This window comes from Taudactylus pleione, unplaced genomic scaffold, assembly GCF_031769625.1.
Source record: "Taudactylus pleione unplaced genomic scaffold, aTauple2 ptg000054l, whole genome shotgun sequence".
NCBI lineage: Eukaryota > Metazoa > Chordata > Amphibia > Anura > Myobatrachidae > Taudactylus > Taudactylus pleione.
Window position 1 is genome coordinate 3,027,512 of NW_028284456.1, and position 23,977 is coordinate 3,051,488.

Below are 23,977 nucleotides of genomic sequence, written 5' to 3' on the forward strand. Positions count from 1 at the left end.
TGAAAATAGGGATAATATTTTTAAAAAATGATGTGAGGTCCCCACCCCAAAACACTAACCAGCCCCGGGCTTGCCAGCCTGTCCTGGTTCTTTATTTACAGGGAAAAAAATGTGGAACAAGAAAAAAGAAGAAAAAACTCTCTAATTGAGGTCACTCTTGAATATGAATGAATAACTAATTAATAAGTAACACTTAATAGGTATGCATTAAAAATGGCTACCACATTACGGTAAGTATAATAGTAGCAATATACAAGAACAAGACAAACCGAGACATGAAACATGAAAAATTGAAATATATAAAAAGCAGGGTGAAAATATTTCTCAGCGGGGTGATGTCAGAGAAAAAAGGATTACTGGTGTAATCTCATATAGCATTCTCTGAGTTAGCCCACTACAATATAAGTCCAATGACTGAGTTGTGACAAATAATTATAATGTGTCTTAAAAAGAAATTTTGTAGGTTAAATAACCTCAAGCAGCATCAACACAGCGTTTAATAAACAAAAACTCGACATGCAGATATCACCAAGAAGCTCCTACTATATAAGTGAAATAAATACAATATAAATGATATGTCTCAGAAGTAGAAAACAGTATGCATCATGTTGATTGTTGTAGAGAGCTTTCAATGTACATATTCCAAAGGTAGCACGGCATATCTATGAATCAAGGAGAGTGTATAATATATGGAGATCTGTATTCCAAAAAATTGATGTAACAAACTCCCACTGTACTAATTAGTGAGGTAGACAGACCTAGAAAAATCAGTCTATCACACACATCAAACGTGCACAGGAGAATGGACAAATGAATTAAGTGCACATATAAGCATCAGATATTATAAGGTATACTGTTATCTGCAGGTACCGCTGAAAATAGATTTATAGAAAATATCAAGTGAAGAGATTAAAGAAGTTATTCCCTATCAACGGTGTCGAGGCAGTAGCTGCTGCAAGTCATTGTGATACTCAGAGAATGACATGTGAGCGTACTGTCAGGCTCACCTAAGGGTGTGAATAAGTGAATTGAGCATCTGCTGTTAGGGCTGATATGAAAAAGGAACCTGGTATATAGAATAGTGCAGGAACCTATTCAGATCAGGCTGTAATGAGAGTGCTCATAGATAGCAGGTGATCTGGTTTAAAGATAAAAAATCAGACAGAGAATAATAAAGGCCACAGTATAATAACGTCACCAGTACTGCTGCTAGTCACATTTCCCAACGGTAGTGGTGAGTAGTGAGAAGCACGGAGTCGTATACTCTGGTATGAAGAAAGTTAGATGAAGACTGCACTGCGACTCACACAGGGTAAGTAATGCTCTGTGTGCCCGTGGGGGTAGTGCAGAGCCAGTCACCTACACATGTAGCCGAGTAGGCTCGTGCGTCTAGGAGTGAGAGGAGAGCGGTACCTGTATACCCATATGGAGGGCGGTAAGTGGTGGGCTGGATGTGCCAAATCGGGAGTCTGTCCGTGTGTTGTGCTGTGTGGTCCCGCCTTTACACAGCGGGGAAACACCGATCTGAGACGCGCGTTTCACGAGCTGCTTCCTCAGTCAGTCAGTCTGTAACAATATGCTGTAGCGTCTTGTTACAGTGTGTCCGGGACCCTATTTGGCTTACTGCGGAGAACATCGTGGGACAAAAGGTGAGTATTGGATCTATTTTTACAGGTACTTCCATTGGATACTTTACATTGAGAAGGGGACGTGAACATCTGGAAGGTGAGTATGTGAGTGTGTATATACTGTATGTACGTAATAAAACTTTATTTTCATGGTGTGTGTCTTGTTTATTTTTACAGATTTTGTTAGAGGTAAACTACAGGTACCAGTGGCCCCTTAATGCCCCGCATTCTGGTAATTGTGGTTCTACAAGTACCAGCATGCGGGGGAGGCTTGCTGGGACCTGCAGTTCTACTGTAAAGACAATGTTATTTGTTCAATTTTTAACACTACACCTACACCATCAACCCGCCACCCACCGCCCAGGGGTGGCGGGGATAGCCCCGCGCTATCAGCCTAGGCCAGGAGTGCCCTGGAGAGGGGGACCCCTTTATTGGAGGGGTCCCCAACTCCCCAGGGATCCATGGCCTGGGTTGACTAGCGGTCAGGGCTGATACTGTGGCTGAGGGGCCCGGTGAAAGGGCACTCCTGGCTGTGGCATCAGCCCTCCGCTAGAAAGGGTACAGTGCTGGTTTTAATTTTAGGGGTACCCCTACACAAATTTTTTTACCCCTATAATTAAAATCAGGACTGTCCCTGCAGCCTGGTGCTGGTACCTAATTTATGGTGGAACCCTACTCGTTTTGTTCCCCGTAATTGTAGGTACCAGGATAGGCTGGCAAGTCTGGGGCTGGTTAAGCTTTAGGGGGGGGACCTTATGTCATTATTTTCTTTTTATTATATAACCCGTTTTTTACAGGTCTTAATACACAAGCAGCTTTCACATATTTTACTGATATGTGCAGGCTACTTGCCCGGGTGAGTTTGGAAGAGAGAAAACACTGCCATCTCGGGTAAGTAATCTCACCTAAACTCTCCTTAAACTCTCCTTAAACTCACCTCTAAACTCGCAATTTGGAGGAAAAATCTCGATCTGCTTCACATCGAAAAACTCACTTTCACCTAAACTCACTTCTTAATAAATTTGCGAGTTGTTAAAGGGAAAGCTCACTCAGGTTTTGGTGAAGCAAAGTGAGTTTAAAAACTAAAAAACTTGACCAAACTCGAACCTTAGTAAATTTACCCCAATGACATCTCCAATCTGTTATATAGATGCTAAAAATGGGGTATATTCAACTGAAAAGAACATCTAAAAAAATTTATATTAAACAATGCAAATGTATTAAATAAAAATAATATATGTATCACAGCGGAAATGTATCTAATATAATATCCACAAAATAAAATAATTGAACCTTCCCACAAGGCCAATCCACTTTCGGCTCACTGGGTGTCAAATCTGGCTGTTTTGCTCATGCTAAGATGTAATATTACCAAAATTTCAATATTGAAAATTCATTAGGCTTTTTGAAATCTCGTAAATCCTAATGATGAAATCTCATTTTTGTATTAGCATCCATTGTGGAGGACTAATGACTCAGTGGAACTCTATAGTACGTTCGGAATTTCTATTGTGCAATTCTCCAGTACTCCCATCTGCTTCTTTCTCTCACTTGCGCTGTCCCAGCTCTTCAGTCACATCTCCTCTGGCATCTCTTCTCGTCATCTCCCTACTCTCCCTGCTCTCCTTCTGTATACTTTACCAGCTGTCTGACTACCATCATCTGCTAATCCCTCCTCATTTCACCATTTTTCACCTGCTTTCACTTTCTATAACATGGTATAGTGCTTCAGTGCCAGTATTTTGTTAATGACATGTTTTTTATTTATAGTCTCATTCCTGCTTACTCAGTTATTTTAATCATAATTTAATCTGAATATTTGGGGGGGGGGTGCCACCACTCACTGTTGACTATTTATTTAGACTAAATACAGAAAGACCAGGGTTATCGCCTGTAGAACACTCAGAGAAAATAATTATACAGTCAAACTTGGATAAGTGGGACCTGGATAAGTAGGAAACCTCTATTACTAGGACTAATTGTGAGGTCCTTGTATTTTTGCACCAAAAAGCCTCTGTTAGTGAGACTGTCAAACTTTTTTAACTGAGACTGATTTTTCTTGATTATTAGGAATAATTACCTCTCTAAGGGGCATATGTATCAAAGCTTGAGGTGAGATAAAATTGTGAAATGTATATCACCAACCAATCAGCTCCAAACTATCATTTCTTAAACACAGCCTGCAAAATGTAAGTTAGAAGCTGATTGGTTGGTAATATATATCTCACAATTTTATCCCACAACAAGCTTTGATACATATGCCCCTAACTGAGAGGATTGCAGTCAGGACCTCTTTAAGGGCTCTATTTACTACAATCCGCATTTTGAATGCAGATTGTAGTGTGATATTACCGACTGAATTCGCATTGCAAATTTGCAAATTCAGTAAATATAACAGGGATTTACTAAAAATCCCTTGCAGGGACAGAGTTTGCGATAAAGCTCTGTCTCTGCGAATCGCCTCGGCACACTTATCACCGTATTTTCACAAAAAATACTGTGACAAGTGCCTGCACATGCGCTGACCGGCCGCTGCAATGCCCCGCACCTCAACGCTAAGCCCCGCCCCATGCAATTGCGACCCCCCCACGACCCTTCTTCTCCCCCCGCAACACCCACTCCCTTAATTACACTTACCTCCTGTAATCGGTGCTCCGGTAATGTCCTCTGTGGCTCCGGTCAGCTGACATCCCATCCTGCACTGGGACACAGTCAGCTGATGACCGGGTCACAGTGCAGGATGGGAGACCAGCTGACCGGAGGGAGGATATCACTGGAGCACCGATCTCCGGTCCCTTGACTCTGGTAAGTTTTTTTTTTTACAATTTTTTTTTCTTTTTTTTACAGTGTATCAGCATGTGGTCTGCTTAGACCACACAGCTGATCACTGGGGCCGGCTCTGGGCTCTGCTCTGCCTGTTAGAGCAGAGCAGGAGTCCCTTAACCGGGGGAGACCCTGGATAACGCCACCTCCAGGTGGCTTTATTATCACAGGGCCTCCCTCAGTATTTTTTCACAATTTATTTTTAGTAACTACCAGGCAGATCGCATTTCCCATTACAATTATGAGAAATGCGATCTGCTTACTAAAAATAAGTGATAATTAGGGCTTGGAGTAGAATTTTACTCCAATTGCCCTTTAGTAACTTTAGGTGAAACTAAAATAATGTGAAAAGGGTGTGAAAACATCCTTTTTCACTTTATTTTAGTAAAAATAATGTTAATAAATAAAGCCCTACGTGAGATTAGTGCAGTTTATTAACCTCTATAAATGAAACAATCGCCTTTAGAACCTCTGTAAATGGGATTAGTACAGGTTTTGAGTTTGACAAGTCTCTATGTCTGTACCAGGACTTACAGGGGTGAGAACCTCTATAAGTGAGACAAACAATACTGGAACCTGTATAAGTGAGAAACTGGATAAGTGAGATACCTCTTTCTGGGCCTTATTTATCAATGAGTTTTATTATTCACAACGAGTGATAAAACTCTTTGCGTATGATAATGGTGCTCCAGCCAATCAGCTCCCAACTGTCATCTGTTTTGAAAAATGAAGGGAGCTGATTGGCTGGAGCACCATTTATCATACACAGTGAGTTTTATCACTCTTTGTGAATGATAAAACTCATTGATAAATAAGGCAGTAAGTGAGACTAAACGTGCCGTCCCTTGAGATCCCACTTATACAGTTTCGACTGTATTCAAAAATATTTTATTTCCTTTTTCTAAAATCACTGGGTGAATATCGAAGTTCTTCAAAAGGTGAAATATTTTTGAATATAGGAAATAAAAATAGAAAAGAAAGCTAACACTTGAGTATTAAAAATTGGGGTTGATTATTTTCCTTTTCAGCAATTATTGCATTGTCACCATATATTCAGTTTAGTTACTGTAGTCTGTCAATTCTCTTTGTATTTTAAAGTATCCACTTCCCAAATCTGGATGCACTTATAATGAGTGCGAGAGGTCATTACTAATGAATGCGAGCGGTCATTTCTGATGAGTACGAGAGGTCATTACTGATGAGTGCGAGAGGTCATTACTGATGAGCGCGAGAGGTCACTACTAATGAGTGCGAGAGGTTATCTATATTCATATAAGAAGGTGTAAATTTTTGTTGCACCTTTATATGTGATTGCAACAACATTTGCATCCAGTTACCAAAATATTTATTTCATTTCATCTTCTGTTTCTATTTAATATAAATCTATGATTGCTCTGTGTTTCCCATTTTTGTCCTGGCTTTGGGAATAATACTTTATTATTGTATCATAAGCTGTGAGTGTAGTGGAAGACCTGTAAGGTTCTCTGTCCAAAGCCACTATTGATAAATTTCCCCTGAATAGATGTATAGTTCTCAGTTGATGTTATCTATAGTGCCAGATCTATTGGGCTATTTATAACTTTCCCTCTCCCTATGATCAGTGTGTCTGCACTAGTCTGACAATGCCACTGGCTACATATAATATCTATCTTGCTCTTTGATCTCTAATTCTAATTATCCTTTTCCGGTATCTTTGTTACTGGCTGTTAATTCACTATCTTCTATCTGGCACTCTTACTTCATCTCTTTGGAAAATTTCCTCTCTTATATTTAATCCTATTAATAAAATAGTTTATTTGTAGATTCCATCCTAATTAACACATCCGACACACATTTCTGTGCTAGGCCTGCCAGGGATAAGTATAGAAGACTGGGGGCAGGCTGAGGTGATCCAGCTTATGCCATATCCAAAGTACTAGTCATTATTAAAGTCATTAATAAAGTTATGTCGACAAGTGTGAAATGGTACTTTATGTATTTTATGTGCACCATCAGTACAGCTGTCAACATGATGGTAAATGAGGGGCAATGCATAGGAGGGACTACTACTGGGGGGCATGCATAGAGGGGACTACTACTGGAGGCACTGCATAAGGGGGGCTACTACTGGGGAGCAGTGCATAGGGGGATTACTACTGGGGGCACTGCATCGGGGGACTACTACTGGGGCCAATGCATAGGGGGGACTACTACTGGGGAAATGCATAGGGGAGACTACAACTGGGGGCAATGTATAGGGGGGACTAATACTGGGGGCACTGCATATGAAGGGAGACTACAACTGGGGGCAATGTATAGGGGGGACTACTACTGTGGGCACTGCATATGGGGGACTACTACTGGGGGAACTGCATAGGGGGGACACTACTGGGGGCAATGCCTAGGTGGGACTACTACTGGGGGGACCACTTCTGGGGGCACTGTATAAGGGGCACTACTGGGGGCACTGAATAGGAGGACCACTACTGGGGGCGCAAAGAACGAACGGTTCATTTGAATAGCCACCCCTTTTTTCTGAACGAGCGAGCGCAAATAGCGTCTGGCTCTGAATGAGGTCCACAGTGTGAGTTATACCTATTAAAATTGAATAGCTCTTCCTCTATCTCCCCATTACCTCCATTTTGGGCGATCCTGCCTTCCCGTCATACTCTGCTAGGTTTAAAAGCTGGATCAAAACAAAACTAAAATTTCATACCGACTCCAGTAAACATAGAGAGTGATTATCCAGTAGTCTTTCTTTGAATAAGACTTTTCCTTCATTCACTACACAGGACACTCATTGCCTGGTCCTCAAGGATCTTTCCTCACTTTACACCATGACAGTGTCCCATACTTGGACAAGTTTGTACCCTCTGGATTATTCATTGAGGTCTCTGCACTCCTCCTCTAATCCTTGATCTCTGTATGTGAGATCAGAAGGCCCAACTCTAAGGCCGGGTACACATCAAACTATGGGCCTCATTCAGAGGCGGTCGGAGGATGCAAGCGGTCGCTCAGAAACTGGGCTTACAACGAGACCCTAGGGTAGGGTCTCACTTGTCGTAAGCCCAGGAGAGCTTCTGGCTCTGTCAGAGCCGGAAGCTCTCCACTGACATCACTAGTGATGTCAGTGGGGCCTCCCCCAAACGGCAGGCATTCCCATGGGAACGCCTCCGTTTGGGCTACCACCCCCCCGGCCCGCCTTCCAAACGGGGCGAGCTGTCAATCAACATCGACAGCTCGCCCCCTTTGGAAAGAGACCTGCTACGACCGGCGCTGTCGGTCGTAGCGGGTCTCACGCATGCGCACGAGGGAGCCGGCTCCCTCGTGCGCATGCGCACTGGCAAAACATCGAGGCGGCCGAGCGGTCGTAGACCGTACGGCCGCCTCTGAATAAGGTCCAGTGTGCTTCCAGGCTAAAGGGACGACTGATGTAAAGATGTGTCAGTCGTCCATACAAACTGTACTATATACCGTGTGACTGCACGATATATTGGATATATTGTTCACAGCCGCAGAACATCAGATGTGACGACATCGCTGATGACCCGCAGGAGCGAACAATTGCGGGTACCCATTAGACAATGTGCCCGATATATCGCTCTCAACCGCGTCAAAATGATATATCGGACAATATATCCTCTGATGTGTACCCAGCCTAAGAATATTGCTTTCTAACCTCCAACATATTCTCCAGAACATCCAGTCTTCATATGGATAATTCTTTCCTTTTCTTACACAGCACGATAAAGATGCTGTATACTCTATCTGTGTTTAGTGCTCTATCCCCAATCATCCCCCACCAAATTTTACCCCCCCTTTTAAAAATAGGTCATGTTTATGAACACACCAGTTTACAATCAATGACTGGTAAAATATGGTCTTCTGTTATTCACTTGGTTTCATTAATGTATTGTAATTTTGTTTTGCTGATCAATCAAAATAAAGAATATTAAAAATATATGCATCTCTTAAAGAGAGCTAAATTTTGTTGTGTGCGCCAAACCCTGTGTTTTGGTTTTGGTTTAGGTTTTGGATCTGTATCTCCCCTGGTTTTAGATCTGGATTGGCTTTGCCAAAACTGTCCTGCCGTGTCACATAATTTGGTCCTGTTTTTGTTCCTACAGTATTATTAACCTCAATAACATTTATTTTCACTCGTGTCCAGTTAATTTTGACCACCTCACAGCTAATTATATTGTTTTCATCCAGCCCTAAATTTGCACCAAGCTTGCTGGCTGACCAAGCTAAGTGGCAGCAGTGGGCGGCACAAACACGTGGCAGTTCAACTTCCAACATGGCACATCAGGAAACAAATGTGTTTATTATTCAAGACAGGCCTGAGGGAGTTGGAGTATGTATGTAGTTGAAGGCAGGGACAGGAATGGATGATTGGTAGTAAATTTTATTTCATTTTTTTAATCCAAAGTAAATTTATGTGGGAGTAGGGGAAGGGAGGAGGGGAGGCATTTCTAAAAAAAAATTGACACATTCACATCAGTCCTTGCCCCCAGAAGAATCCTTGCGCGCCATGCCTGCTGCTGGGAGTGGATTTTTTTTATCCCAGAAGGGACCAGGAAGACTTCTATTTGTGCTTTCCAAAACAATTGACTGTTAAATAATCCTTTGCAAAGCTTCCACATGAAAAAGCATTTCCACACTTGTACCGGGACATAAAAAAACATAGTTAGTTAATGGCCTCCAAACTGCCACTTAACCATCACAGATATTACATTGTGTCTTTCTTGATAATCCTGCACCTGCTTCTGCTGCTAGGAGTGGATTTTCATCCCAGAAGGAGACCAGGAAGAGTGCTACTGCTTTCCAAAACAATTGACTGTTAAATAATCCTTTGCAAAGCTTCCACATGAAAAGCATTTCCCAACCTGTACAGGGACAGAAAACAAACATAGTTAGTTAGTGGCCTTCAAATTGCTGTTGTACCCACTGTCCACTTAACCAGAGCAGATATGTGGACTTATGCTGTGTCTTTCTTGAGCATTCTTGAGCTCCATGCCTGCTGCTGAGAGTGGATTTTCATTCCAGAAGGGATGAAGACATTGTTTTGTCTTCCCAACGGACACAGATCTGAAGAGATGTAAAGAACTACTGGCAGGAAAAAGAGGCAATTTGTAGGCCCTTACACAAACTGCCTTTCCTTGAGCTGTCCACCTTCCAGTGTGTACTCAGAAAGTGTTTTCAGCACAGCTGGGAACTGTCAGTGATCGGCCTGAGACTACTTCCCCAAAATGTGGAAAAGATAATGTCCATCAAAATGAACTACAAATTCTACGAGAAAGACCTTTACCATCAATTATGTGCAAAAATGACAGAGGCACCTGTAATGGTGGATTCCAGCAGGGACAAATTATTATTGTGTGAAGAAGATGATGTATACATCACCCCAGATTATACCATCACCCAAGCCTATATCGTCATCCTATGCTGTGTTGTGTTTAAATTACAGCTGTGCTCCCTGTTGTCCACTTTAGTGGATGTGAGCTCTATTTTAGTCCATATCACCACGCCCCCTACACATCTTCTGACCTGGGCTACAGGAAGAGCAGCTGCACTCTGGAATACGGATGCATGGAGTTGCCCCTCTGACTCACTGAAATTCAGTTAGAGGGGCCATGGGTATGGAGTAAAGACATTATAATCAGAGAATGCAGTTTTAGTTGCTTTATTCCATTTTTTAAACCATATCCTCTATTTTCACCATTTGAAAATGTTTATGCAAATCTCAGCTGAGACATTTGTGATGTCATGGCTAACACACACACACACAGAAAATAAAACACTTTGATTGATTGATAATCACTTGGTGGGGAGAGCACCCCTGAATGAGGCAGCAGCCCCTTGATAAACAACAAAGGCAGCACCCCTACGCAGCTATGTTGCTGGTTATAAGTGTGGCTAATGTACACACACAGAAAAAAAAACATATTGATTGATTAATTTTATTTTGGCACTTGGGGGAGAGCACCCCTGAACGTGGCAGCAGCCCCTTGGTAAACAACACAGGCAGCAACCCAGCGCAGCTATGTTGCTGGTGAAAAGTGTGGCTAATGCACACATACACACACAAAAAAACGCATTGATTTATTGATTTTTTTTTTGCCACTTGGAGGAGAGCACCCCTGAACAAAGCAGCAGCCCCTTGATAATTGGCACAGGCAGCACACCTGCACAGCTATGTTGCTGGTGATAAGCATGGCTAATGCACATACACACACAGAAAAAAAACACATTGATTGATTGATTAATTTTTTTTTTTGGGACTTGGATGGGAGAGCACCCCTGAACGAGGCAGCAGCCCCTTGATAAATGACACAGGCAGCACCCCTGCGTAGCTTTGTTGCTGGTGATAAGTGTGGCACTTGGGGGGGAGAGCACCCCTGAATGAGTGTGGCTAATGCGCACACACACACACACAAAAAACACATTGATTGATTCATTTTTTTGGCCACTGAATGAGGCAGCAGCCCTTTGATAATTGACACAGGCAGCACCCCTGCACAGCTACATTGCTGATAATAAGTGTGGCTAATGCAAACACACACAAAGAAAAAAATAAACACTTTGATAGATTTTCTTTTTGGGGGGAGAGCACCCCTGAACAAGGCAGCAGGCCCTTGATAAATGCCACATGCAGCATCCCTGCACACCTACATTGCTAACGCGCGCACACACACAGAAAAAAAAACTTTATTTTTTTCACACTGGGGATGAAGAGCATACCTGATGGACTGAGCACCCCCTGGACAACACAGCAGCACAGCCAGCCAGCTATGAACAACAGCCAGCCCCTATGGACATTAAGCAGGCAGCCCCTGACAAGTGACAACAGTCATGGTAGCTATGGAAATGAAGTGCCATTGATGTCAGTTTCTTAAATTTCAATAGGTGGATGAAGCATTCCTAATGCTTCCTACATGTTCCAGAACCCGTTGTTTAAGAGTTCTGGTGGTCATCCCCATGTATTTCATCTCACAACTGCATGAAAGACAGTTTAGTTTGTCCAATGGCGTCAATAGGAACACCCACTGGTTGTATCCTTATGAATGAGAGACCTGACTTTAAAGCCTTAGATGACATATGCCTTGGGCGGGACTTATTTAACAGACATGTTAGTCTGTCCAATGGCGTCAGTAGGAACGCCCACCGGACATGTCCCAATGAGGGAGAGATCTGGCTTAAAAGACCTAGATCACTTATGACGCGGCAATGGACAGGTGAACAAGCCACCTCCTGGCGAAACGTGCGTCCACGGACCTCGGAAGTTTGGCCAGTGCACGGACCGAACCCCTAGAGACATTAACCCTGAGATCATATGTATGCCTGCAGACTGACTGTAATGTCAGTGCAGACGCTGCCTGCCACATTTGTGGATAAACTTACTGCCTATATAATTGACTGACTACTCTTTTCCTCAGTGATCAGCTCACCCTGACCAACTATTTTAAGTGGGTATATGACATGCTTTCCTCCTCATAATTAACTGATTGTTTCCCTGGTGTAGGACACTTTTGCCCTGCGCTGAGATTACAGCACATTTGCAGACCTACTAATGTGTCAGAATTAGGGGATGTACTACACGCTTCCTCTTTATAATTAGCTGTCTGCATTTATGTTATTAGGTGACTTGCTCCATGCAGAGTATTAACCAGAATCAAATATTTGTGTTTATTTACTATTACGTTTATGCTGGTATTTTTGTATTGCAGCCTTTTTCATCTGGGTAAGTTGGCTTACATAGGAGGATATGCTTCATGCATACCCATTTTGAATTCCAGTATTCCAGTCACCTTGTATCACTTTAGCAATCATTTTAGGAATACCAGAAGTGTTTTTCACTGTGAACCCCCCCCCCTTTTTTTCCTTTGAATTTTATGCTAATTGGATTGCATTATAATGATCATAGTGAACACTAACCCTGGTTTCTTTCATGCTTATGTGTATTGATTGCTTATGTGTATATTGTAGGCTTGTTTAATTTATATGTATGATTGAGATAATACATTATAAACTTTTATACTGAGTGGTCAGCTGATCCATGGCGGCATGTTCCACATATATAGATCCGCAGTAGTCGAGATCTATTATCTGCATACGAGAATCTGTTACTTGTATTTATGAGTCACAGGTTATTACAATATGATCAATTTTGGACTTGAATATATGCAAATAACAATAATATTTTCTGACATTAAAGTACGCCTATGCACTACTTTTTGTTGAAATGTGTATCATTTAATAAAGTGGACTCCCTTTACAAAGTCAGTCCTACAAATACCTCTCCACTGTGTCTACTCAGGCATTCACACTCCCCTATCTCGGGCAGATTCACCTACAATCACACCCTACCGGATATGCCCAACCTCGTCTGATCTTGGAAGCTACATGGTACGGGCCTGGTTAGTACCTGGATGGGAGACCACCTGGGAATACCAGGTGCTGTAGTTATATACACAGGAGGTGAAGTCTAACTATTTGGTAACATAGGCAGAGGCTGGATGCTGCACAGTAATGGCAATATGTCTAATATTAGGGCATAGATGTCATTATATTGCACTTTGTCTAAATTGAATCAGGGTTTCTAAGGTTTATATCTCCTCACATATGTATATTGTTATGACCATCTATCAACATTATGATATAGGGGATTCCTTACCTTATATATAATATCTTCGCCACCATATATCGAGGATTTTCATTACCATTCTCGATATATGTCACCTTATTGCATGCTAACGGGGCCAACATTATTTTAATTATATGAATTAAAAGTTATATTTTATACATGTGATTTGATTGGATATTCTATATAAGAGTGCCCCAGCAACAAGCCCTTCTTTCTTCTTTTTGTTTTTAAGTGACAACAGTAGCAAGCCCCTATACACAGCAACAGCACAGCACAGCGATCTCAGCCCCCTCTTTCCTATTCACTCTCCACAGCAGGAATGAAAATGGCGGCGATCGCGGGGGAACTTTTATACAATCCAAAACCTGCGAGAATCCGACAGCGGGATGATGACGTTTTGCCTCGTTTTGAGATCCGAGTCAGGCGGTAAAACGAGAGCCGTCTCGGATCACAGCTCGGATCGCTAAGTTCGAGTGGGTTCGGATTTCCCATGGAAATTGCAAAGGCCACTAGACAAACCTCTGTGGGATTACCTCTGCTACCAGTCAGCCATGACAAGGTAGAAGTTCCAGTCAGCCGTGGAGTCACTTTTGGCCACATATACACTTGAGGGTTAACAGTGGCATGGCACATGAATTTAACTGAATTACTGTATACTTGACGATCAAACAAATGAATGCCCTTTTGTTGGCCAAAGCTTTATCTAGACTTTCTGGAGCCTTTCTACCATCCGAGAACTTGGGAGAAGTTCAGTAGTTGTCCTCCAAAATGCAGGTACCCAATTTAGTGGGGAAGTGTTATCTAGGTTCAGCTGTATTGAAGCCATACCACTGTAGGATCCAAGCAGGGATTAAGAGAGGGAGTCCAGCCACTCTGAGCTTGTTCTACCTCCTATTTCAGGCAGGTTGACCTTGAGTCACTTCTCCTGTTGGACTGGACCAAGATCCGGTCCGTGTAGATATCAAAGCCTCCATGGACTTTTCTTTCTCTTTTGGCCTGTCAAAAGCAGGAGGACATTTAGCCCTGCCCCTATGCAGTCATCAAATATGAAGAGTATACAACGATTATACTTCCTTTAAGTTATAGTTGAGCAGTAGGCTCCCTGGGTCTCATTCAGACCCGGTTGTTAGATGCAAGCGGTCGCTCTGATTGAGGGCGGCCGCTTGCATCTTGAAATGTGGCTTCCTGGCCGCTAGCTAAGCTGTGGGTTACCACCCACAGCTTAGCGACCGACCAGGTTGATGGTCGCAATGGTCAGGACCATCGCGACCATCGGGGCTTGCGACGAGACCCTAAGGTTGGGTCTCGGCACTCGCAAGCCCCAGGGAGCTTCCTGCCCTGATTGAGCAGGAAGATCCCCACTGACATCATTGCTGATGTCAGTGGGGCCGCCCCCAAATGGCAAGCGTTCCATCGGGAATGCCTCTGTTTGGCCGGCCACCCCCGGCCCGCCTTCCAAACGTGGCGAGCTGTCAATCAATATTGACAGCTTGCACCCTTTGGTGCGAGACCCGGAGCGGCCGTCACTAGCCGGGTCTCGCGCATGCGCATGTCAGAGCCGGCTCCGACGTGCGCATGCCCAGTGGGCAAACATCGACTCGGTTGCAAGCACTCAGCGCTTGCGACCTGGTCTGAATGAGGTCCCCAGTGTGGTGACCCACCGGCAGTTTGCTAAGTGTTTGATAATTTCTGTGTCAGTGGCGTATCTAAGCAGTGCACACGGCATCTGGGTCAAGTGTGGTATACACTGTATACCCTGTACCCATGTATTATACTCACCCCTCCAGAATCCTGCATTGGTACTGCAGAAATCAATGGGAGAATGCTGTGGTGGACATTTTTCAGGATATTTGTGCATGTGTTTACAGAGTCTTTGCCTCCTGTTCTGACCCACCCATGTACAAAAATGGCACACATGGGGGGGTTCTGAAAAGGGCCGGCTCTATGATTACGCAAGGTACGTGGCCGCGTAGAGCACCACATAGTGAAGGGCGCTGCGGTCACAATCATGTGATTAATTTACTTAGCCACTAGCCATCCCAGCAGCGGAGAGGCTGACCACGGGCAGCCTGTGTCACTGTGACACAGCTGCACCGTGGTTCTAAAGGGCGGCCATCCGATGGCTTGTATGCGGCGACGTGATGTCATGATGTCACGCCGCAAGGTCGCAGGCGCAAACGGGGCTGGCAGGAGGAGAGTGACAGCTGTAGCCCGCCTTTGAGAATAATCGAGACCGCCCGTCCGGACTGCCAGTGACGCGGAGGGGGAGCATTGCAGCCAGGTCGGCCCTTTAATTACGCCGGGCACATTGAGGAGGGCGCAGGCAGTCTTCAGCAGCTCTCTTCATGCCTGGCGCCGGGGGACAGGTAAAGGATGCATATATATATATAAATATTGGAGCCGGCAGCAGGTCCTAGCTGCAGCCCGCTAATCACGACCCCACTGTGCCGGCCCCGAGGAGCACAGCCTGCGCTGTGCAGGCTTGGTGACTTTATCCATTAAACAGCCTGCTTCAGGCCAGTGTAGTTGATTGCTGCACTGCTGCTCTTGTCAGAGGTTAGCCGGGAGGTTGGAGAGAAGCCCTCAGCAGGTAACACCTTGGAGGGGGGAGCCCGTATACTGTGAGGAGGGAGTGCAGACATTTCTGCTGATCTTAGAGCTTCTCCGGTGGCCAGTGCATGATATGGAGGATCTTTTATCCTGACAGCTGAGTAGCTGGCTGCAGCATTAGTCAATCCTAGCAATGGAGTCTACATGCTACTAACACTGTAACACAATGATGTCAGTGGGGAGCTTCCTGCTCAAACAGAGCAGGAAGCTCCCTGGGGCCGAGGCCCAACCTTAGGGTCTCGTCGTAAGCCCCGTTGGTCGCGATGGTGATGACCATCGTGACCATCACCCTGGTCGCAAGCTAAGCTGTGAGTAGTAACCCACAGCTTAGCTTGCGACCAGGAGGCAGTACTTTAAAAAATGAAACGCCCGCCCTCATTCAGAGAGAGCGATCGCTTCTTGCGACCGCCTCTGAATGAGGGTCTGTATGCTTGTATGTAAGTAAGGAGGACTGTATGTATGTATGTAAGACTTAAGTAAGGAGGACTGTATGTATGTATATATGTAGGACTGTATGTATGTATGACTTATGTTAGTAAGGAGGACTGTATGTATGTATGACTTATGTAAGTAAGGAGGACTGTATGTATGTATATATGTAGGACTGTATATATGACTTATGTTAGTAAGGAGAACTGTATGTATGTATATATGTAGGACTGTATGTATGTATGACTTATGTTAGTAAGGAGGACTGTATGTATGTATGACTTATGTAAGTAAGAAGGACTGTATGTATGACTTATGTAAGTAAGGAGGACCGTATGTATGTATATATGTAGGACTGTATGTATGTATGACTTATGTAAGTAAGGAGGGCTGTATGTATGTGTGTAAGGAGGACTGTATGTATGACTTATGTAAGTAAGGAGGACCGTATGTATGTATGACTTATGTAGGTAAGGAGGACGGTATGTATGTATATATGTAGGACTGTATGTATGTATGACTTTTATGTAAGTAAGGACTGTATGTATGTATGACTTATGTAAGTAAGGAGGACCGTATGTATAACTTGTGTAAGTAAGGAGGACTGTATGTATGTATATATGTAGGACTGTATGTATGTATAACTTATGTAAGTAAAGAGGGCTGTATGTATGTACTGTATGTATGACTTATGTAAGTAAGGAGGACTGTATGTATGTAAGGAGGACTATATGTAAGTAAGGAGGACTATATGTAAGTAAGTTAGGGGGACTGTATGTAAGTGTCATCCCGCCACTCCAGGAGGAGTCCCCTGCCGGTCCGGAACAGGGACTGTGTGTGAGAGAGAGAATGGGTGAATGTGTGTGTGTGTGTGTGTGAGAGAATGGGTGACTGAGCGAGAATGAGTGACTGTGTGTGTGTGAGCGAGAATGAGTGACTGTGTGTGAGCGAGAATGGGTGACTGTGTGTGTGTGTGTGAGAGAGAGAATGGGTGACTGCTGTGTGTGTTTGTGCGTGTGTGCATATGAGACAATGGATGACTGCTGTGGGTACGCAAGACAACATCTGACTGCTGTGTGTGACAATGGGTAACTTCTATACACCTTCATAGTAGCCATATCTATCCTCAGTAAAAAAACAAATAAACAAAAGGCGGGTAGCTGCTTTTTGTAATAATTGGCATGCGCATGCGCGCCACATCTATACACTGGAGAGGGGATCTGGGGGCATGCCCAGTAGCTCCCGGAGTGCTGGGCATGCATCCAGTGTGACAAAAATGGGGTTTGGCTCATGGGTATGGCTTTTTCCATGAGACCATGGCCCCTTCATTTTTTCTGGCGCGGGCAACAATATGTCTGGGGGCGCCAAAAAATATATTCGCTTACCCAAAAATTTGGGCTAGGGCCGGCCCTGGTTCTGAGAACCAAGAAACTCCCTGATGGACCAATTTTATTTTTGAGATGGAGATAAGCTGACTCCCATCAAGTTTTTTCCCTTGATGTTCTACTGATTAGGCATGGGGCGGGCAGAGAGGCTTGTTGGGAGATATGTGCACCTTCAATTAAATTCTTCTGTATTTAAAGTACACCTTTGATCAGTGTGTCATATAAAGAACCTCATGTATGGGTGTCAGACACTTAACAAAGGAGCTATTTGCTCCTGCATAGCAACTTGTGCTATTCTAACTATATGAAGCTAGTTGTGCAGTAATTGTCAGTTTAAACCATTTCAGCTAAGCAGGTCTGTCTATTGTGTAGCTGCAATGGTATAAATTTACAATTGCAGCTAGCTTCATATAGTTAGAATTTGTTATGTTTCAACACAGGAGCAAATAGCTCATGCATTAAGTGTCTGACTGTGGTATATGAGACTGTAAGTTCTAGTCCCCTGCATGACATGCTCAGCATTGTGTGTTTTAAAAACAAGGGGATTTAATTAAAAGTTGTTATTGACAAGGTGCACACAAATTGTACTGATAGCTTACAAGTTAAGTTTGGTGTTCCAATTCCTTGCTTGGAGGGTTGTAAGTAGCTGGTTTACAATTTACAACTAAAAACAAACAACTAAAAATATTGTTTAACATCAGAAACCATCAATGTTCCCAAACCAATCTTTAAGCCTACACAATGTTTTATGACCTTCAGCCTTACCATTGTTTTCTTTCGATGTGCCATCCGTATTCGCAGGTGTCCGGGGAGGGTGTGGGGCCAATATGCTACAATTATTGTAATCTGTCATTTTGGCTCTGCTCACTTCTCATACATATGTATGGATACTCCTCCTTGCAATTTCTGCATTTGCCCCTTTCCAGCTATACCTATTTTTTATATACTGTAAAATAATTGTACTATTGTATCTTACAAGTATTTTGCCTAAGTGATTCAGAACTCACAGTGATACCAAAGAGGGGTATATTTACTAAATAACAGGTTTTTAGAAGTGGAGATGTTGTCCATTGCAACCAATCACATTCTAGCTATTATCTTCTAGAAGGTGCTAGATAAATGTTAAGTAGACTCTGATTGGCTGCTATGGGCAACATCTCCATTTCTAAAAACCCGCACTTTAGTAAATATACCCACTTAAGCGTCTTTGGGTGACTAACAAGTTTTGATTGGGCAAAAAGAGCTAAACATTAGACCAGAATATTCACAGTTCTAATTGTACACTAAAGGCGGGTATCCACTTGCTGATTAAAATGAGCGATTGAATGATAACGACATCGTTATCGTTCAATGGTTCATTAATCGTGCACAAATCAGGCATGAAAATATCGGAAAATGATATGTTCTCTGACCTTCATCTAGCAAAAATAGGTTTATACAGTAGTACAGTTTAATCTCTGTAAATTCCTTTTACAGTATAAAGAATAATTGGCTTAGATATCCCTGGCTCTGCATGTTATCGATTCCTACCTATCTATACACTCTAAAATTGCCGCTGTTTAGCGTTATGAGTCGCACAAGAAATAATTGCTTTCAGACTTTGATTGTGGTTCCAAAGCACAAAAAGTTATTATTCAACATAAAAACAGATAGTTACACACTGTGATCTAAATACAATTAGCGCAAATAAATTATACAGACCCAAGGTACAGTCATTACATATGCATGCGCTCTGAATCCAGATCCCGGCATCAAATATGAAACCTCCGTCAACAGCAAAGCAAGAAGACTGAGATGCAGTTTCAAAGAGCCCACATATATACCCTCCAGTTTCAGAGAGCCCACATAAGGGTCCTACGATACCCTTAACTAGGGAACATAATACCCCTACCAACAAATGTTCACTGTTACATACCCTTTTTCTGCGCAGAAAAATACACGTTTTCCCAGATTATGGCAACACTGATCAAGATATTTACAACAATGCTATCTATCAATATCACAATGCAATCTCAACGGCTTTGTTTGAAACACGTGGCAGCAATACAGGAAATACATAAACGCTATTGTGCGACTAGTCGCATACACAATAATGCGACTACTACACAAAACGTATTATTACCCTTACGCTATTGTGCGGCTTCCCCTTTTAACATAAAATTCTATCAACGAAGGAAAACAAACTTTTTCCTCCCATGTCCCTGGATTCTTTTCAGTGCTCCTTGAACCACGCAATAACGGGTAGCGGGCTCTCAGCAACAAAGTGGTAGCAGGTTTTCGAAAGCACAATGCGTTCTTTCCTGCTATGGTGCCTCCACCCTTTGGCTGATAGATCGCTGACCGAGTGTTACCGAGTGGCCGGTAGCGTGATTTCACACTGCGAGCCCCCAACTATCGATTCATACCTATCTATACACTCTAAAATTGCCGCTGTTTAGCGTTATGAGTCGCACAAGAAATAATTGCTTTCAGACTTTGATTGTGGTTCCAAAGCACAAAAAGTTATTATTCAACATAAAAACAGATAGTTACACACTATGATCTAAATACAATTAGCGCAAATAAATTATACAGACCCAAGGTACAGTCGTTACATACGAATACGCTCTGAATCCAGATCCCGGCATCAAAGATGAAACCTCCGTCAACAGCAAAGCAAGAAGACTGAGATCCAGTTTCAGAGAGCCCACATATATACCCTTACAGAGATAGGCAATACAATAGAACAGGTTGGCATGATTCCATTGGTTCTTCTTCCTGGTTCTTCTATTACAGTATAGTTCATAGGTCAGTTCGTATGGTCACAATCCAGCCTCCAACAGCTCTTTGTGTCAATTTTCCCACTGCATAGTAAATCTAAGCTGGTTACATTACAGAGTACATTTTAATGTTTTAACTCTCTATGATCCATAGTTTGCAGACACATGTTGCGGTCTCCTCACCGATGATACTGGAAATCTGCAAAGACACAGTGGTTTAGAATGACACCAAACACGGTCTGCTTACCATGCACTAAACCTTAAATATTAAATAACATTTATTTCACAACATTACTAATACTGTATAAACCTTTGGATATTACACTTTAATGCTAGGGAATCTTTTTATGTAAGTGTGCAGTGTGTAAGTATTGGGGTATTGAGAAAAGACACTAGTTAGCATTGTGCGACTACGTGTTTGTGGAGTACACCATGGCACGTGTTTTGCAGGGTTGATCATTTTATATGTTTTAGTGATGGTCTGTATTTATTTAATAAGGACTTTTAACATCTTTCTATTGTGTGGGAATTGCACAACACTAAATAATAGCATCGCCTTATGTACTTATAATGGGCGAGATTCGCTAAAATGGCGCTGGGCGGCCAGTCACAAAATGGCGTCTTGTAGCCATTCGCAAGATGGTGTCGTGCAGATTTAATTTAAAACAGATTCTGTCTCAGCCAATTATCCAGCTTCGACAATGTGGTCAGTCTGAACAATAAAGGCTACTGCAATACTGTCTTTCAATGCAGTGATTATCAAGTCATCCATGTAGTTGGAACCCAGAGCTTTAAATAGGCTCATGGTGGGTCTGACACCCACTACTCATCTCCTCAATGGTTTTAGGAGCTCATTCAGACCCGCTCGCAAGATGCAACTGCTCGCTGGTAAAAAGTGGCTGGATATTTAAATTAAGCACTCGCACTGCGTCGCGTAAAGATGCCCGCTGTGTTAGCGAGCTATGGCAAAGTGCGCTCGCAAGTGTCTGGAGACGCCTCCTTGCCTCTCGCAAAACACGTAATCTCCGGGAAATGTATGATTAATTGGGACCATCGTGAGCCATCGGAGCAGCTCACAACCCTTGGGGTTGCCTTTCCCTGCTGCAAGCACTGCGATCAGTGCGGCCTGAAATACATGCAGGTGACGTGTACAATGACACTACTTTGCTAATTATGCATGCCCTTTAAACGCCGTTTTGGCGGGCAGACACGCCTGCGTTTGGCAACACCACTCCCCCATTCACATGCACCTTCCCGTTACCACCCACAAACTGCACTATCTGTCACTCAAAGCAGCGGCCTGATAGTGGCTTACAAGCTACCTAAAGTAGATCGCAACGAATGACTTGCGCACGAGGGAGCCGGCTCCGACGTGCACATGCACGAGACCCGGATAGCAACGGGCAATCCATCGCTCCGGGTCTCGCACCAATGGGGGCGTGCTGTCGATGTTGAGTGACAGCACGCCCCCTTTGGTGGCCGGGCCGGGGGGGTGGCTGCCCAGACGGAGGCGTTCCCATGAGAACACCTGACACCTACCAAGTGATGTCAGTGGGAGAGCCGAAAGCTCTCTGGGGCTTGCGGCCATTAGACCCTACCACAAGGGTCTCGGCTCAAGCCCAATGGTCGCGATGGTCTTGATCGCGACCATCATCCTGGCCGCTCGCATTAGCTGTGGGTGGCAACCCACAGCAATGCAAGCGGCCAGGAGGCCGCTCCATAAAAAAAAAGATGCCCTGATTCAGAGCGAGCACTCTGTCAGAGTGTCCGGCTCTGAATCAGGGCCATTGAATGCAGATTGTAGTGTGATATTAATGACTGAATTTGCATTGCGAATTCAGGCAATATCACAGGGATTTACTACAAATGCGATAAAGCTCTGTCCCTGCGAATCCCCTTCGGAGCCTTATCACAGTATTTTCGCAAAAAATACCATGATTAAGTGCCCACGCATGCGCCGATCGGTCGCCGCTACCACCCCCCCGGTGCTAAGCCCCGGCACTAAGCCCCGCCCCCACGATCGCGGACCCCCCCTCCCCCCTTGCGACCCCCCTCTCCCTTAATTACACTTACCCGGGACTCCGGTGATGTTCTCCATTCCTCCGGTCAGGTGATCTCCCATACTGCACTGGGGCCCGATCACCTAATGACCGGGCAGCAGTGCACTATGGGAGACCAGCTGACCGGAGGGGAGTCATCACCGGAGGCACGATCACCGGTCCCTGGAGTCAGGTAAGTAATTTTTTTTTTTTACTATTTTTTTTTTTCTTTTTTTTACAGTAATCAACTTGCGATCTGTTTAGATCACACAGCTGATTGCAGGGACCGACTCCCAGCTCTGCTCTGCCCGTTAGAGCAGGGCAGGAGTCCGGTAACCGGGGGAGACACTGGATAACGCCACCTCCAGGTGGCGTTATTATCACACGGCTTTCACCGATATTTTTTCACATTTTATTTTTAGTAACTCATTACAGTTAGGGGAAATGCAATCTGCTTTACTAAAAATAAGTGATACTTAGGGGTTGGAGTAGAATTTTTACGAATTCTACTCCAATTTCCCTGTAATAACTATAGGTGATACTAAAATAATGTGAAAAGGGTGTGAAAACACCCTTTTTCACTTTATTTTAGTCAAAATAATGTTAATAAATAGAGCCCTATGTCTAGTCCAAAACTAGTACTGTGACATTACAATGTGGGCAATCACCTATAGCTAGTTTCAGTTTCTTTGCTTTGGCGATGCCCCACCATACATCCACCAATATATTCCTATGCACTGTGAGACTTACCTTCCTCCTTCCTTCCTGTCACAAGTCACCAGCGCGCCTTGTTACATATCCGTGCTCTGGTTGTCTCTCCTCCTCCGGGTCGCAAGCCACACGCCTGGACTTCTGCTCTTCTGCATTGTACACGCCGTACTGAGATGACAACTTCTGTTGTTAGTAGAATGGGATGCCGGATTACAGCACATGATGCTGGATGATGTGTCCTTCTCACCTATGGATTACCATTAGTCACCTGCCCTGTTACTCCATTGGTTCCATTCCTTTCCTGCTGGTTCATTGCCGGGTATAGCGTGTCTGTATGTGTCCTCCCAGTTCCTGCTCGTCTGTGCCTGTTCTGCCACTACCTCGTGGATTCTCAGTCCAAACTCTAATTTTTCCATCTAGAGTTCTGATATTTCTACGGAGTGCTCCGGGTCGTGCTGTGCCTGCTGCCTTGCCGCTCTTGTAGCCATCAGTTACCATCTCTCTGCCTGAACATCCCAGCTGTCATAGCCGCACCTCGGCCCGCAAAGCCGCATCACAGCCTGTATGCACCTCGGCTGTCAAGCTACATCCCAGCTGTCATAGCCGCACCTCAGCTCGCAAGGCCGCATCACAGCCTGTATTCACCTCGACTGTCAAGCCGCATCCTGGCTGTCATAGCCGCACCTCGCCCCGCAATGCTGCATCACAGCCTGTATTCACCTCAGCTCTCAAGCTGCATCTTGGCTTATTAGCCGCACCTCGACCCTCAAGGCCGCATCTCAGCCTGACAACCTACTGGCTTGTTAGCCACACCTTGGCCCTCAGGGCCACGTCTCGGCCTCCCTACGAAGTGTTCTTGTCGAAACTGCCACATTAGTGACCATTTGGAATAAATAATGACTATCCATAAACATGCACTTAAAGATGAGCTACATATTCAAAACTGTTCAAAAGAATATTCACATAATGT